At 40.9% G+C, this 18246-nt stretch overlaps 1 long non-coding RNA gene across 1 annotated transcript in view; it reads left to right on the top strand.

Moving 5' to 3' along the window:
• Positions 1-17900, top strand: part of LOC128311558 (uncharacterized) — a 36936-nt gene extending 19036 nt beyond the window's left edge. Inside the window, exon 3 of the long non-coding RNA XR_008290020.1 lies at positions 16020-17900. This is a non-coding gene — a long non-coding RNA (uncharacterized LOC128311558). The remainder of the gene's footprint in view (positions 1-16019) is intronic.
• The last annotated feature ends 346 nt before the right edge of the window (positions 17901-18246 follow it).

Genomic DNA, 18246 nt, shown 5'->3' with positions numbered 1-18246 from the left:
CTTATCTTCAGTAGAAAAAGTAAGTAATTCCCTAGAAGATTGACTCTCACTTCAAGTTATACATGATAGTAGTACCTATGGTTATGATACTACTATAAAAAAGTATATTTTTCTCATCTCCATAAACATGGCCAGTCTTGCCGATAGACATATAGCAAATATAACTTTACTGCTGAAAATACCTTTGAGACCCTACTCCTATGTTGGCAGGTGAGAAAATTGAAGCTCAGGGAGTATATAATTGATAATACAAAAAGTTAAAAGCAGAGATAGGGCTAAAACCTAGATTTTCTGATACCTAAATTAGCATGTTTTCCCACTACATATTTAACTCCTGTTGCCAGGAATACTTCCTATGTTAATAAATGTCATTCCTTTCACAGAGTGCTTTATAACCTTTTAAGGTGATGGAATATAAACTTCTTAAAGACAGGGCAGATTCCTATTTGTATTGTGACAAATGGGGTTAATGTCTTTCATAGAAGGGTGCTAAAGAAATATAATGTTAGCTCTGTAATGGCACAGGTTTTTTTTTCTTACTGAAGTATAGTTGCCACACCATGTCACATTAGTTCTATGTATACAGCATCGTGATTGCATTGACCATTGAACTCTGTACTTTGTGCTATGCTTGTGACAAGTGTAGCTACCATCTGTCCCCATACAACACTATTACAATGCCATTGACTATATTCCCTATGCTGTACCTTTCATCCTCATGACTTACTCATTCCATAACTGGAAGCCCGTATCTTCTACTCCTCTTTACCCGTTTTGTCAATCCCCCCCCCCCACCTCCCTCCCCTAGCAACCATCAGTTTGTTCTCAGTCTGTTTCTGCTTTTTTAGTTAGTTCGTTTGTTTTGTTTTTTTAGGTGCCAGGTGTAAGTGAAATCATATGGTATTTGTCTTTCTCTGTCTGACTTCATTTAGCGCGATAACCTCTAGGTCCATCCATGTTGTTGCAAATGGCAAGTTCTCATTCTTTTTATTATATATATATGTGTGTGCGTGTGTGTGTGTGTGTGTATACACACACACATATATTTACCACATCTTCTTTATCCATTCATCTATCATTGAACACTTAGGTTGCTTCCATATCTTGGCTACTATAAATAATGCTGCCATAAACATAGAGGTGCATACATTTTTTTGTATTAATGTTTTCATTTTCTTTGGGTAAATATGAAGTGGTGGAATTACTGACCATATGATATATCTATTTTTAATTTTGGGGGGAGCCTTCATGCTGTTTTCCACAGTGGCTGTACTAATTTACATTCCCACCTGTAGTACATGATGGTTCCTTTTTCTCTGTATCCTCACCAACACTTGTTATTTCTTATGTTTTTTATTTTAGCCATTCTGATAGGTGTAAGGTGATATCTCATTGTGGTTTTGATTTGCATTTCCCTGATGATTAGTGATGTTGAGCATTGTTTCACGTGTGTGTTGGTCATCTGTATGTCTTCTTTGGAAAAATTCAGGTCCTTTGCCCATTTTTTAAATTTGGCTATTTGGGTTTTTTTGGTGTTGAGTTGTATTAAGTTCTTTATAGATATTGGATATTAATTCCTTATTGGATATATCATTTGCAAATATCTTCTCCCATTCAGTAGGTTGCCTTTTCATTTTGTTGATGGTTTCCTTAACTGTGCAAAATCTTTATTTTGATGTAGTCCCAATAGTTTGTTTTTGCTTTTGTTTCTTTTGTCTTAGGAGACCTATCTAGAAAAGTATTGCTATGGCTGATGTCAAAGAGATTACTGTCTATGTTTTCTTCTAGGAGTTTTATGATTTGGGGCCTCATATTTTGACCTTTAATCCATTTTGAGTTTATTTTTGTGTATGGTATAAGAAAGTGGTCCAGTTTTATTCTTTGGCATGTAGCTGTGTAGTTTTCCCAGCACCATTCATTGAAGAGATTTTCTTTTCTCCATTGTATATTCTTGCTTCCTTTGTCATAGATTAATTGACCATATAAGCATGGGGTTTTTTTTTGGCCTTTCTATTATGTTCCAATGATCTATGTGTGTCTTTTTGTGTCAGTACCATACTGTTGTGATTATTATAGCTTTATAGTATGTCTTGAAATCTAGGATTATGATACCTCCAGCTTTGTTTTTCTTTTTCAAGATTGCTTTAGCTATGGGGTCTTTTGTGGTTCATTACAAATTTTAGGATTATTTATTCTAGTTCTGTGAAAAATACTATTGGTATTTTGATGGGATTGCATTGAGCCTGTAGATTGCTTTGGGTAGTATAGACATTTTAACAATATAAATTCTTCCAATCCATGAGTATGCATGTCTTTCCATTTGTTTGTGTCATCCTCCATTTCTTTTTTTTTTTTAATCATTTAAGTAATCTCTGTACCCAACATGGGGCTTGAACTCATGACCCTGAGATCAAGAGCCACATGCTCTTCTGACTGAGCCAGGCAGGTGCCCCTCTTCCATGGCATTGGTGTTTTATAGTTTTCAGAGTGTAGGTCTTCCACCTCCTTGGTTAAGTTTATTCATAGGCATTTTATTCTTTTTAGTATTTTATTCTTTTTAGTGTAATTGTAAATGGTATTATTTTCTTAATTTCTCTTTATGCTACTCCATTATTAGTGTATAGAAATGCAACACATTAACAGAATAAAGGATAAAAATTGTATGATCATCTTAATAGATGCAGAAAAGGCATTTGACAATATTCAATATTCATTCAGGATAAAAACTCTCAACAAAGTGGGTTTAGAGGGAACATAACTCAACATAATAAGGCCATATGTGAAAAACTCACAGCTAACATCATACTCAATGGTGAAAAACTGAGAGCTTTCCTCTAAGATTAGGAACAAGAGAAGGATGTACACTCTTGCCACTTTTATTCAACTTAGTACTGGAAGTCCTAGCCATAGCAGGCAGACAAGAAAAAGAAATAAAAGGAACTCAAAATGTTAAGGAAGAAGTAAACCATCACTCTTTGCAGATGGCATGATACTATATACAAAATGCTAAAGACTCCACCAAAAGACTATTAGAAGTAATAAATGAATTCAGTAAAGTTGCAGGATATGAAATTAATATACAGAAATTGGTTGTGTTTTCTCTAAATGGCACAGATTTTTGTCCAGTGTGTTAGTGATCTATCCAAGAACCTAAAATAGTGCCTGGCACATAGTAGGCTTTCAACAAACACTTTTTGATTGAACAAATGAATGTATACATGCTTAAAAGATAAGAAATAATTCTGTCTCCTTGCCTTCTGTTAGAAAACCACCTAAAACCTATTAATAATAGTGCAATTATACATGTCAAAGAATGTTCTAGATTGTTTACATATATCCATGATCTAATTTAGTTTTTACAATATCCCTGTAAGGTAAGGAAACAGAGGCTTTGAGGAGTTTCATAATATTGTATTACCACAGAGCTAGCGATTGACCCAAGCATGTCTTAACCATGTTGCCTCTGATGAACATAACTGCGGTGTTAATGCTATAGAAAGTGAGGATACAAAGAGTTCTAGTCTCTAACTATAAATTAAGCAATCATCTTGCAAACATCATAAACAAAAGATGAAGGACTCAATCAAAGGTATTTCTAAACATTGAATCTGATAGAGTGTGATGACTCATCATAAAATCAGAAAGAAACTTTATTTCTCCCTTTTGGGTTGTTGCAAGTCTTCTGGGAGTGAATTTTATTAAACTGAAATTACTTTCACTGTCATAATTCCTTATGTTATTAAGTGCGATTATTGTTAGCTTTTTTGACCAATTCATTCTTTCTGAGAAAATAATGTTCTACTGAACAATGGCATGCAAATAAAATCTTCTTGTGAAATGTCAGCTCCTTTTAACAGCCCGAGACAATATATCCCAGAGGGTTAAGTCAAGGGCTCTGTATAAACTGTGTGGCTTTGATAAGTTCCTTACCCACTCTAAATTCTAGGTTCTATATCTGTAAGATGGGATCAAAAAAGTACTTAGCTCATAGTGTTGAGGGTTAAATGAAATACTGAAATCAAAATGCTTTGCACAGGACCTGACTCTAAATGTAGAATAAAATGGGAAATTAATAAATATAAGATGAAAAAACTGAGATCCCATGAGACATACAATAGAAACAGAAGTTGAAGGAAGTACAGTTAAAATAAAGCTTAACACTTTTAGGTTAAAAGGTGAAGTTTCTATGTATAGAAATAGTGTCACTGCCATGACACCACCACCGTCCCGATCACATTGAAGAAAAGTCCTTTTTATAATGGCACAATACTGTTACTTGTTTGAAGAAAGATTACTTTTTGCTGGGGTAGGGACGGTTTCTCTGGGTCTTAAGACACAACATAGAGGGCGAAACTTGCCAAGATCATTTGTGTTTCTTCTTACGGGAGTTAGGGCCTCACCATCCTCTACAGCTGTGTTGTCCTACATGGTAGCTGCCAGCCTCATGGAGCTCTCGAGCACTCCAAATATAGGTAGTACAAGTGAGGGACTGAATTTTAAATTTTATTTCACTTTCATATGTTTAAATTTTAACGTCAAGAGCTCCCTGTGGCTAGTGACCACCTGGCTGGACAGCACTGTGCTTTGGCATGCTGGGGATGAGACTTTGCTAACCTTTGTCAGCTGTTACGCTCTGCTGGTGGGGGGCACTAGACGGAGACTTCAAGGTTGGGAGAAGGGCCTTGCTCCTTCCTGTCCACTTCTGTTCCTGCCAGCTAGTATCACCACAGCAATGGCTCTTTACTTTTGCCAAACTTCCAGGACTAGCCCAGCTGTGCCCCTCAGAGAGGCCAGGACCAGCTGGGCAGTGCCCCTCCCCTCCCCCAGGGCTTTTCCTGCAAACCTTTAATTTCCAATTACCCAAACCTCTTACCCTGGGGTGGGTTGCTGCTTCAGTTTACTCTTTTTTTAAAAAATGTTTATCCATTGAAAATTTTTTAAAAATTTTTTTTTTATTCTTGAGAGAGAGAGAGTCACAGAATCTGAAACAGGCTCCAGGCTCTGAGCTGTCAGCACAGAGCCCAACATGGGGCTCAAACCCACAAACTGCAAGATCATGACCTGAGCCAAAGTCAGATGCTTAACTGATTGAGCCACCCAGATTCCCCTTCTTTCTGCTAATTCTTAACCTCACCTTTTAACCAAAAAGTTTTAAGTTTTATTTTAACTGTACCTCCCTCAACTTCTGTTTCTTATATGGTCACTATATTCTTATATGGTCAACTATTGTATTTCTCCCTGGATCTCAGTTTTTTCATCTTAAATTTACTAATTTTCCATTTTTCTTTAAATTGGGGTTTTTTTTTAATTGGGTTTTTAATTATTACTATTTTTATTTTGTCTTTTGGTTTTCTCCTATCTTACTCTTGGTTTCCTCATTTAAAGTCTCATTTGTTTCTTTTTTTTTTCTTTCTGTTGTTTATACTGGGTATGTTTATTTAAAAAAAAACTTTAAAGGAGTTTTAAAAATTTTAAAAATTACAAAAAAAACATTAGCTTTCTTTTATTTTTTAATTTATTGACTTAAGTCTCTGCTTCTTTTTCTTTTCCCTTGTTCTCTTTGTTTCATGTATGCTTTAAACATATTTAAAATTATAGTAAGATACACTTAACAAAATTTACCATCTTAACCATTTTTAAGTGTATAGTTCAATGATATTAAATACATTCACACTGTTGTGCATCCATCACCACCCTTCATTCCTGTAATTCTTTTCATTTTCTAAAACTGAAACTTGATTCCCATGAAACAATAACTCCCCATTCTTCCCTCCTCCCAGCCCCTGGAAACCACCATTCTACTTTCTGTCTTTCTGATTTTGACTACTCTAAGTACCTTATATAAAGTGGAATCATCCAGTATTTGTTTTTGGGTTTTTGTGTGTGTGTGTGACTGGCTTATTTTACTTAATGTAATGTCCTCAAGGTTCATCAATGTTGTATCATATTATAGAATTCTCTTCCTTTTAAAGGCTGAATAATATTCCACTGTAGATATAGACCACATTTTGCTTATCCATTCATCCATCAATGGACATGTGGGTTGATTCCACAGTTTAGCTATTGTGAATAATGCTGTGAGCATGGATGTACATCATATATGTTTTAAGTGACTTTTTATAAGCACAGCAAGAACTGAGTGAGTCCCAAAGGGCACTGAGGAAAGAACACTTTAAATGCTGATTTTCTTTCTCTGGCTCCCCCTAACGGATCCCCCAGCCTTGGTGAGGGATGTTCTCCCAAGAAATTCATCATGTAGTGACTGAGGCCATATGAAAGTTACTATTCCTTGGAATCATAATCCCCATTTTGCCTTTGACCCATTTTCTTCATGGGCACATTTCTACATTGTGACATTCACATCATCTAACTCACTAGGCTGTAAATCTATGGCCTATGAAATATATTATCATTGGATCCTGGACAAATCCTTCCGGGCTTACAAACCTGGAGAGCTTGACACTAGGGAGTGGCAACCAGGGCAAGGCTGATTTCATGGTGCTCTCAAGTGGGAATGAACTTCTTGATACCAGTGGAGGCCCAATAACAGATTATATTGCCACTTCTTGGGCAATTTTACCCCAGTCTGCTTTCTGCCTACTAATTTGGAGGCTCTTTCTTTTCACTTTTTTTTTTTATCAGGGCCCAGGAAAGGCTTTTTTGAGGTAAATTTGTCATCCCTTTCCTTGCCATGAAGGCCAAGGAGAAATGGATGAAACAGGAATTAGCATTAACAGGAGTTTAAAAATAGTTTATATTGTATTGGGGAGGTTCTTTTATTTGTCAGGTTCCATTCTTGGCAACTGATGTTAAGGAGAAAGACCAGACCCTAGCACTTTTATATAATAGGTCCAAGATGCCACAGCTCCCACCTGAGGGTCAGGAAGTCATCTCCGCATATCAAAGCTTCTGGGGCAAAGCTTTTAGAGACTTTTTTTTACCATAGTCCTTGTAGTGTGTGCTGCCCGTTTTCCCTTCAGGACTGAAGCCCATCTCCCCATGAGCTGAATACTGGTGGCTCACAGTTCACACTGGGAATCTCTCTTTGGGAATTTCCCTGGGTTGAAGAGAGTCACTGCGTAAGGGTCACACCCCTTCCCTGGGGGCAGGCACAGTTGTTGATTAGCTGATGCAAGAGTAGAAAGATCTGGCCCCCTTGCTTCAAGGCAGGACAACTTGAAGGGCAATTTCAGCTGCAGAGCTCTCCAAGTGGGCTCAACTGAGGCCATTGTTGTGAAAACTTAACTTCCCTCTTTGCCCAAACCTGCTTTCCTCCCACCCTTATAGGTGTTTCCAAAAACACTCCTACACCTAAGAGATTTGGTGCCAGGAGTGATGAGAAGAAGCTCACTCTAAAACAGGATTTGGGAGGTGGATTACGCACCCATCACTGGGGGGCAGTGAAGCATGGACAGCTTCTGGCATACTGTAGCCCACAGGTTATTAAACCTTTCCAGGGTGGCAAACTGGGGCAGAATACTTTTTTCTTCTCCAGCCAATAGTAGACGAACTAGGGTCATTTTACACCATAACCCTGACAGAGAAGTGCTGGCCTTCTGAGAGAGGAAGAGGACTGTATCCCAAAGTTCTTGCAGGATCTAGCCAACAAATGCTGTTAGGATCCAGAAGAAAACAATGGTACTAAGTCTTGAGGTGCTGGATCAAGGGGAAGCGAGCCAAAGTTGGATCAAAGAGAGAGTATTGATTTGGGAACACTCTCCTGTGATGTAGGATTTGACATTCTGACAAGGATGCAAGGAGAAGACTGTGCTGACATACAATTATGATAACTCTTGGAAGCTTGGAGAAAACAACAGTCTGCACCAAGTCAAGTAAAAATGGCAGAATTGCCATAGCAGGTGGTGTAAGCAAGAACCAAAAGGCTCAGAGAAAGGGACACTCTGGCCTGGATATAGTATGTACGACTAGAAAATCCACTAGTGATGATATTCCTAACCCCCACAGCCTGTGAATATGTTACTTTACACAGCAGATGTGATTAAATGAAGGATTTTGAGATGGAGTGATCATCCTGGATTATCTTGGTGGGCCCAGTGTAATCACAAAGGTCTTAATAAGGGAAAGAGAGAAGCAGGAAAGTCAAAGAAGGAGATGTGATGACAGAAGCAGAGGTTGGGGTGACAGAATTGTTGATTTTGAAGATGAAGAAATTGGCCATGGGCTGAGGAATGCAGTCAGCCTCTGGAAGCTGAAAAGGCAAGGAAATGAGTTCTCCCTTAGAACCTTCAGAAAGGAACACAGCCATGCTAACATCTTCCTCTTGGCCTAGTGAGACCAATTTCAGACTTCGGACGTCCCGAACTGTAAGACAATAAATCTCTGTTGTTTTTAAAAACCTAAGCTTAAACAGAAAAACAAATAAAGAAACTGATCCCATTCACAATTGCACCAAGAAGCATAAAATACCTAGGAATAAATCTAACCAAAGATGTAAAAGATCTGTATGCTGAAAACTATAGAAAGCTTATGAAGGTAATTGAAGAAGATTTAAAGAAATGGAAAGACATTCCCTGCTCATGGATTGGAAGAATAAATATTGTCAAAATATCAATACTACCCAAAGCTATCTACACATTCAATGCAATCCCAATCAAAATTGCACCAGCATTCTTCTCGAAACTAAAACAAGCAATCCCAAAATTCATATGGAACCACAAAAGGCCCCGAATAGCCAAAGTAATTTTGAAGAAGAAGACCAAAGCAGGAGGCATCACAATCCCAGACTTTAGTCTCTACTACAAAGCTGTCATCATCAAGACAGCATGGTATTGGCACAAAAACAGACACATAGACCAATGGAATAGAAGAGAAACCCCAGAACTAGACCCACAAACGTATGGCCAACTCATCTTTGACAAAGCAGGAAAGAACATCTAATGGAAAAAAAGACATTCTCTTTAACAAATGGTGCTGGGAGAACTGGACAGCAACATGCAGAAGGTTGAAACTAGACCACTTTCTCACACCATTCACAAAAATAAACTCAAAATGGATAAAGGACCTGAATGTGAGACAGGAAACCATCAAAACCTTAGAGGAGAAAGCAGGGAAAGACCTCTTTGACCTCAGATGTAGCAATCTCTTACTCGACACATCCCCAAAGGCAAGGGAATTCAAAGCAAAAGTGAATTACTGGGACCTTATGAAGATAAAAAGCTTCTGCACAGCAAAGGAAACAACCAACAAAACTAAAAGGCAACCAACAGAATGGGAAAAGATATTTGCAAATGACAAATTGGACAAAGGGCTAGTATCCAAAATCTATAAAGAGCTCACCAAACTCCACACCCGAAAAACAAATAACCCAGTGAAGAAATGGGCAGAAAACATGAATAGACACTTCTCTAAAGAAGGCATCCGGATGGCCAAGAGGCACATGAAAAGATGTTCAACGTCGCTCCTCATCAGGGAAATACAAATCAAAACCACACTCAGATATCACCTCACGCCAGTCAGAGTGGCCAAAATGAACAAATCAGGAGACTATAGATGCTGGCGAGGATGTGTAGAAATGGGAACCCTCTTGCACTGTTGGTGGGAATGCAAATTGGTGCAGCCACTCTGGAAAGCAGTGTGGAGGTTCCTCAGAAAATTAAAAATAGACCTACCCTATGACCCAGCAATAGCACTGCTAGGAATTTACCCAAGGGATACAGGAGTACTGATGCATAGGGGCCCTTGTACCCCAATGTTTACAGCAGCACTCTCAACAATAGCCAAATTATGGAAAGAGCCTAAATGTCCATCAACTGATGAATGGATAAAGAAATTGTGGTTTATATACGCAATGGAATACTACGTGGCAATGAGAAAAAATGAAATCTGGCCTTTTGTAGCAACGTGGATGGAACTGGAGAGTGTAATGCTAAGTGAAATAAGCCATACAGAGAAAGACAGATACCATATGGTTTCACTCTTATGTGGATCCTGAGAAACTTCACAGAAACCCATGGGGGAGGGGAAGGAAAAAAAAAAAAAAAGGGTTAGAGTGGGAGAGAGCCAAAGCATAAGAGACTGTTAAAAACTGAGAACAAACTGAGGGTTGATGGGGGGTGGGAGGGAGGGGAGGGTGGGTGATGGGTATTGAGGAGGGCACCTTTTGGGATGAGCACTGGGTGTTGTATGGAAACCAATTTGACAATAAATTTCATATATTAAAAAAAAAAAGAAAACTTTAAAAAAAAAAAAAACCTAAGCTTATGGTAATTTATTACAGCAATGATAGGAAAGTAATCGTAATACAGGCATGTATTGCTAACATAACATGTCTGTGTCCATTGGCATTTGTAACTGTTGCATTCATGGTAATAGGGTAAAGTGTCCAACCCCTCCAGGATATCTTCTCTTGTAGTTGTGCCCCAGCCTTTCCATACTGAAATATGTGTTGTTTTATTGTGAATTATATTTTTTATTCTTCCTGTATACACTCTTCCTTTTGGGTTCAAAGTCCTCAAGATCTCTTCCCCCAAATATCCCCCTGATCTTTGCTCTTATGGTTTAATGAATTCCTAAAGATCTTCCATTGTATAAGCCTTCTCTTCCTGAGTTTGATCCCACACTCAGCTCTCCTCCCAGGACATGCTGGAATCCGATTATGGTGACCGACTGAGGGACACTGACTGGTGGGGCGCACAGTAGTAACTTTGTTCTGTAAGGGTACACATTCACGCCAGGAAGTAACAGTTTCTCTAAGCAAGAGAGGGAGAACTGCTCTGCAGACTCAGGAGACCCAGTGGGAAGCTCTTCCTAAGGGGTTGGGAATTTAGGGTACTCCTCAAAGTGTTCCAGATATTTCCCTTCAAGTTGTTGGAATTGTCCTCTTCCCAGGGCGCTGCCTTCACTCACATCAAAGGCCTGGAAGGGCTATGAATCCTACAGTGGATACTGCCATTCCGCAAGCAAACTTGGATGGGGTCAGACTCACAGTCTGAGTTAGGTTTTTGGGTATTTGATTCCTACAGCCATAAGAGAGAACATTATTTAAAAATCATGTTATGGAAAATCTTTGATCTTAATCTGTGCCTTGAGGTAAACGTTTAGGCATATGAGGTGTTTGTCCATGCTTTAAGTTCTGCACTGCCATCAGGAGCAGCTATCCAATTTCATGAGCTGTTTCAGCCCTGCCTAGTCTGAACCACTGGGTCCCTGTATCAGATTATGGACAGAAGGTTCAGTGTGTGTCCCATCCCTGCTACTCAGAGTATGGTCTGCAAACCAGCAGCGTGGACATCCCCTACGAGCTTGTTAGAAATGCGACATCTTGTGCCCCATCCTACATGATGCTGAATTAGACTTGCATTTTAACAAGATCCAGGGTCTGTATGCACATTAAAGTCCAAGAAGCGCTTTACACACTGTCAGCCAGGTCAACAAGGCTAAGTTCAGAGTTTAGCTTCTCACTATCTCCTGGCTCTGCATTCCCTGAGATTTTCGGTTTGAATCTTCAAGAGCTGGTCCTAGCCTCAACATATTCTTTAACCTCTCAGAGTTAGGCTAGGGGGAAATGGTACCATTGTCCCCCCAAGAAGCCCTAAAAAAGGGCTAATTACCTCTCAGTAGTTCAACTGGGCCACATATTATTTCTGAACCAATCACCGGGGCCAGAGAAATGAGATACACTGACCGGGATTGCAGGCTTCAGTGCCGTAACGAGAAGTAACATCCAGTGAGAGATGCCCAATAAATATTGTCCGAGGGTAACTGATAGCATATTCCAAGAGAATATGTGGGGACTTTATGAGTATTGTTTTACTAGAAAAGCAAATAAACTCTGGGCCACACAGGATAGCAGCTGTTTACTATGCATCTCCCTTTGAGTTTTTGTGATGGCTCCTAAGGAAAGTGAGTTCTCGTTCGCGAGAACTCTGCCCTGTCACTGAACGTCCCCTGCCCTGCTCAGCTTCTGACAGTGATAGTTTCCCTCATTCTCGTGAAGTGAAACCTGAGTGGAGCATTGGTGCCACAGGCTGGCACTCTATCTTATTGCCTTTCTTCCCAGAATGAGTTGTTGGGACTCCTCCTCTGTTGCGTGAACAGTCTCCTCTCCCCTGCTGGTGAACTCGTCTTAAGACCTGCAGACTCGACCTCCACTCTGGAACTGCTCAGGAACATTCTCTATCCATCTACTTAGACCTACAGCTGCAATTTTTTATTTTAGGAGTTTGCTTTCCACATGACCAACATTCCTTTCCGGATATGGAGCCCACTGAATAAGGTCCCCAAGATGTTGGCTTCATTCTGGGTTTTTACCTTCCCAGCCTGTGAGCGACCTAGCTTTTAGAATGTTCATGCCCTCAGATTTGTAATTTTAGGCTCCCAGAGAAATAACACAGAAATCAAGGTTATTATCAACATTAGTGAACACTTTTTTTTTCCTGTGCCACATTCCCTCAACCTACCTGTGATAGCATATACCGCTCTGCTGGAAGGTTCCCCGGGATGGCTGGTACCACCTCTTTGCTTTTCTGTTTCATAGCTTCACCAAAGTGGAGGAGCTTTACTGACCCACAGCCAGGGCAACTTAAATCGAAGAGACTGTAGCCAGGAGATAGTGACCCAAGCCTCCTATTCTTCACAGGGGCGTTTCTGAGGCATATTCTACCAGTTTCTCAGAGGATCCCCAGTGGGATAGAGCCCAGCTGCCTTCAGTAACCAACATAATAACACTTTGTAGGGTTTTTCTCTCTTTTTTTTTTAGATTTTTATTACATTTCTTTATTTTTGAGAGGCAGAGAGAGACAGAGCATGAGCAGGGAGGAGCAGAGAGAGAGGGAGACACAGAATCCGAAGCAGGCTCCAGGCTCTGAGCTGTCAGCACAGAGCCCAAAGCGGGGCTTGAACTCACAGAGTGTGAGATCATGACCTGAGCCGAAGTCAGACACTCAACTGACTGAGCCACCCAGGCAGCCCGGGTTTTTCTCTTTTGTACCCTCTCTCTCTCTCCCCCTCTCTCCACCCCTTTCTCTCTGTCTCCTTCTCTCTCTCCCACTCTCCTATTCCTTCACTCCTGCATCCTGGGGCCACCTCCCAAATAAACTACTTGCACCCAAGCCTTTGCCTCAGCCCTGGTTTGAGGAAACCCAAGCTGGGACACCAGGTTCTCGAACCAAACCCACCCCACTACCTATTTTTATATAACCCACTAGTGAGCGGAGAATGATTTTTACATTTTTGAGTGGCTGAAAAAAATGAAAAGAAGACTATTTTGTGACACATGAGAATTATATGAAAATCAAATTTCAGTGTCTGTGAAGTTTTATTGAGACATAGCTATACCCATTGGCTTATGTATTATCTGTGGCTGCTTTTGCACCGCAATGCAAGTTTGAGTAGTTGTGACGGAAACTATCTGGCCTACAAAGCCTAAAATTATTACTGACTCTTGCTTGCCCGTGATTTACGCAATAAGCATCACGTTGAAATTGAATTGTAACATTATCTATCAAGTATAGACTGAACTGTAACCTTCCACATTACATCAAAATAATTTTCTTTCAGAATATTTTAGACACTTAAAAAGTTTAGCAGACATTCTTCTACCTGATTATCATTAATAAAACTTACTTTTTTGACCTCAGACTAAGAGTTAATGTTGTAGGAAATCCTCTTCTGGTTATATACAGAATATAGAGTTTAAAAATCCAGAAAACTGGGGCACCTGGGTGGCTCAATCGGCTAAGTATCTGACTCTTGATTTTGGCTCAGGTCATGATCTCATGGTTCGTAGGATCGAGCCCAACGGGCTCTGCACTGACAGCATGGAACCTGTTTGGGATTCTCTCTCCCCCTCCCTCCGTGCCCCTCCCCTGCTCATGTTCTCTTTCTCTCTGAAAATAAACAGTTTTTAAAAATCCAGAAAACTGTTTCAATTTTTAACTTTAATGTTTACTCCTTAATCTATCTAGTGCTTGGAACATAGTAGGCAGACAGAAAATAACAATAAACAAACAAAAAATGACCCTAATTTTCTGAGATACCAAGTAGTTCTCCTGTTTGATGTTAGAAAATTACCTTGTTATAAAGACAAGTGTTTCATTTTGTAAAATAAGTGGTCCCAGGCCACAGGGAAACAAGCTTCCTTTTTATGGTTGGCCATAATCACAGTTCAAAGTCATTTGATCTATTCATGTATTTCTAGAGCAGGAAGCCCCTTTGTACACAGAAAGTAATCAACACCTAAGAATTTTTCATTTTCCTTTATTACATTTTGCTGTACTTGCAAGTTCCCCATTATTTAGTAACATGCTTGGAAAATGTCTAATAAATTACATTTAGTATCCACTAAGGTTTATTAATGTGGCCAATTCTATTTCATGTGGAATGCTCTCCCCTACTGAAAATACTGGTAATGGTTTTCTGTTGTTCACAGGCTACCTCCAAATTCCTTAGTTAGACTCATCCTGGGTGTGGTCTGTCTCTCTGACCTTATCTCCCACTATCATCCAGCTAAAGGTCTTCTTACTCAAAGGAGCATCCCCAACCTCTAGCCTCCAAGGTACCTCTTCTTAGGCATTAGGTTTCCCAGACGGAGACTCGGAGACTCAGACACAAGGATTTGTGTGGAAACGATTTCTTAAGGAAGTGCTCTCAGGAGGAAATGCTGAGGGGGTGGAGTAAACAGGATAGGGAGGAGAGTGGTTGCAGGTACAGCCCATGAAGTGTCCCTCAGCCTGACCCCGCAGGGGAACCCTGGAGTGTAAGTTACTCCTCAGTGCTCGTCTTGCCTTGAAGAACAGCACCTGGACTTCTGTACTCCCGCGGTGCTGAGTTAGTGGCTGAGGGCTGCTCAGAGGCAAATAGAACACCAGGGACTGTGGACTTGCCATGCATGTGGGCACACTGGCTCTAGGCATGTAGGAAATGTTTTGAACAAAGTCCTAGGTACATGCTGTCTCGAGCAGAAGCACACCGAAGCTAGTGAAGGGTGCATGGAAGCAGGAAGAAGGATCTCAGTTTCTGTCACCTGATCTCCTCCAGCATATGCTTGCCGTGTGCATGTACCACCTTGTACTTCCAAATACCATGGGAATGAGAGAGCCCTGGGAGTGAATCTCGGCTTCCTACCTTACCAAGGGACTCGAGTTATGTGTCTAAACTTCTCTTAGTTTCTTAGGTTGTGCTTCTTTAAATGAGCATAGTTCTACATACCTCAGAGGATTATTCTGCAGATTAAAGAAGACACCTGGGAAACTGGTACAAGATAGGTCTTCCATGGATGTCAAATCTGAAATCGTCCCACTTTGCTAGTCGCTGGCAGCCCCTTGCTCTCCTGTTCATAATGTAGAATTAGACTCTATTGCATGGCACAGTGGAATGAACTATGAGCTTTTCTATTTAGTACAGGTAAGCTCCATTACAAATGGCGCGTCATGCCCTAGTTGAGTTAAGCGGGAGTTTTCAACCTCCGTTGACATTTTGGACTGGATAATTCTTTGTAACAGGGGGCTGTTTTGTGCACTGTAGGATGTTTAGCAGCACCCTTGACCTCTATCCACTACATCCTACTAGCACTCCCCCGAGTTGTGACAACAAAAAGTATCTCCATACATTTCCAAATGTCCCCTAGGGAGCGAAATCACGCCTGGTTGAGACCAGTGGATTAAATAAATTCCTAGGATCCGGTGCAGGGTTGATTTCAGTCTTGGAAACCATGTAGGTTGATTAACAGTAGCATCTTTTTTAAAAAATTGTTTTAATGTTTATTTATTTTTGACAGGGAGAGACAGAGCATGAGCAGGGGAGGGGCAGAGAGAGAGGGAGACACAGAATCCAAAGCAGGCTCCAGGCTCTGAGCTGTCAGCACAGAGCCTGACGCGGGGCTTGAACTCACAGACCGCGAGATCATGACCTGAGCTGAAGTCGGACGTTCAACCGACTGAGCCACACAGACGCCCCAACAGCAGCATCTTTTAAATGCCAGGAATATGTTCCTCCTTTCCCTCTTTAAACAATAGAATTCTTCATGCATGGTTGTTTTTCTTTGTTTTGGATGTTCACAGGTAAAAGGGAGGAATCTCACATTATCCAAATGCAAGAATTAGAGGAGCCATGCTCTGAGCAATATGTGGGTCTCAGAGACCCAGATGTCCCACATACAGTCTTATCCCAAGTCTCTGAAGAAATCAGGATTTGAATACAGACTGCCTTGCTCAATGGTAAGCAGCCATTAGAAGACTATGATACTGGGTAATGATTGTTTCCTACATAACATTTTATTGGGGACAAGAGGAAGAGAATGAGTATTATTGGCTAAGGCAGGATGTGCCAATCTCTTATTTAAAAGGAAAGGTTAACAGTGTTTTGTGACTGTGATTCTAATGAGACATATCGAGAAGCGGATGTTTCCATACAAAATGCTGTCCAGTGTTCTTATCTTTGTAAGACCTGTGTATTACAATTTCAACTTGTTTCAGTCATCCTTGTCGAGGAGAAAGCCAGACTAGTTGAAATCATCAAATTACTGTAATTGTGACTTTATACTAATCCGGTAATTATCCCCTGAATTCAGTTTCAACACTGAATATTTATATCTCTATTAGGGGCAGAGAGAATTGAAAAAAATATTGAGTATTGCAAATCATAATCTCAGGAATTTGGACTGATACAAAGGCATTACCTTTCCATCTTAGAAAACTAGTTTGCTCTTTTTAAGCTCTCTGGAAGTGATGAAAGCTGACTCTCAGCAGGTGCCCTAACAAGTAGATCCCTGGGAAAAATCAGCGAATTTCTACTACAACAGACCTTTTATTCAAGACATACAAACTTCCAGTTATAAAATAAATAAGTCACGAGGATATAAAATATAGCACAGAGAGTATAGTCAATAATACTGTAGTAACTTGGTATGGTGACAGTTCGTAAGTACACTTATCGTGGTGAGCATTGTGAAATGTATGGAAATGTTGTAATGATTGGTTTTACTTTTGTAAACCCGCTTTTAGATTCAGCAATGCCTGCAAGGTCTGGAAACAACCCATTGTTGGTGTGGGCTGAAGCAGGAATACCCACAGAGGTCAGCACACACGGCGGTGTTGCCTGACCGTTCCCCTCTAGGCACCTTCCGGTTACTCTGAGCCCACCTTGCATGGGCAGCCAGGAGTCCTCCTACCTTGGTCCCTCTTTCTGCTGCTTCTTCCAGCCTGTCCCCTCAGTTTCACCCCTCTGATGACCCAAAAGGCCACCCAGTGTGGCCCACATGACAAGTTTTCATCCCTTGTATTACAACTTCCACTTTGCCCAGAATCCTTCTTCCATCCAGAGTGGCACCGCTACAAGATGGGCACCTATCTCTCTTGCTGATATTGATCAGTCCTCACAGGTGTCCCTTGATTTTTCCTTATGAGTAACTGTTGTAGTTTGGTGAAGTGATTGTCAAGCTTTATTTTAGCACCTAAGTTTCCCCCTTGAATAAAAACAGCGAAGCAGTCCCTCTATGTGAAATAGAAAAATAGACGCATACGTTGCTCCTAGAGAAGTGGGGCTGGGGCGCAGGGGCCGTCTCAGCTGGTCTTCACAGCTCCCTTCTCAGCTAAGGCACTCCAGAGCCTGGAGCTTCCTGTTCAGTATTCCTGGTGAATCACTCGTCTAGTTCAACCTGTCTACTTTATGAAGAACTTAGGCCCAGAGAGTTATAGGTGCAAATTCAAAGCTTCATTGCTTGTTTCTGACAGAGCCAAGATTTGAACTGGCCTGCTGCTCTTTCCCCAGTAGCCCTCCCAACCATCCTGGCCAGATGTCCAGCGGGTGTTTTTAACAACTCGAAGCAAGTAGGCATTTTCCCTAGGATCGGTCTGAACTACTTGCTTTTATCATTGTTGATGAACTAAAAAGCGCTCCAAAGAGCCACCGCATCCAAGCTGGTGATGTGCAGCCTCTCACACCATGAGGAAACCACTCTTTTTCTCATTTCTACTTTTCCTGCAATGGCAGAACCCTTGGCCCCTCCCTGTCTCCCCGCCATCCCAGTAGCTTTGAGAGCGACTAGGGCATATAAAATGTGGCCACCAACAGATCACCAATTGTATTCCCCTTCTGACAACCCCCAGCAGGCCTGCTGGTCTCAGGCCCTGTGTTCTCCCAGCTCAGCTTATGGACACGGGTGACCTGTCCAACCATACAGCGCTGCTCTTGTTTGGAGAGCTGGTGTGGAGTGGATGGAGAATCTCTCTTTCCTCTGTCATCCTCCATATAGCAGCATCTTGTGCCCTGGAGATTTCCAGAGTTTTT

Source organism: Acinonyx jubatus, chromosome X (genome assembly GCF_027475565.1).
Source record: "Acinonyx jubatus isolate Ajub_Pintada_27869175 chromosome X, VMU_Ajub_asm_v1.0, whole genome shotgun sequence".
In the NCBI taxonomy this organism is placed as follows: domain Eukaryota; kingdom Metazoa; phylum Chordata; class Mammalia; order Carnivora; family Felidae; genus Acinonyx; species Acinonyx jubatus.
The sequence above is the reverse complement of the archived record's forward strand: the minus strand, read 5'-3'. Positions and strand labels throughout refer to the sequence as shown.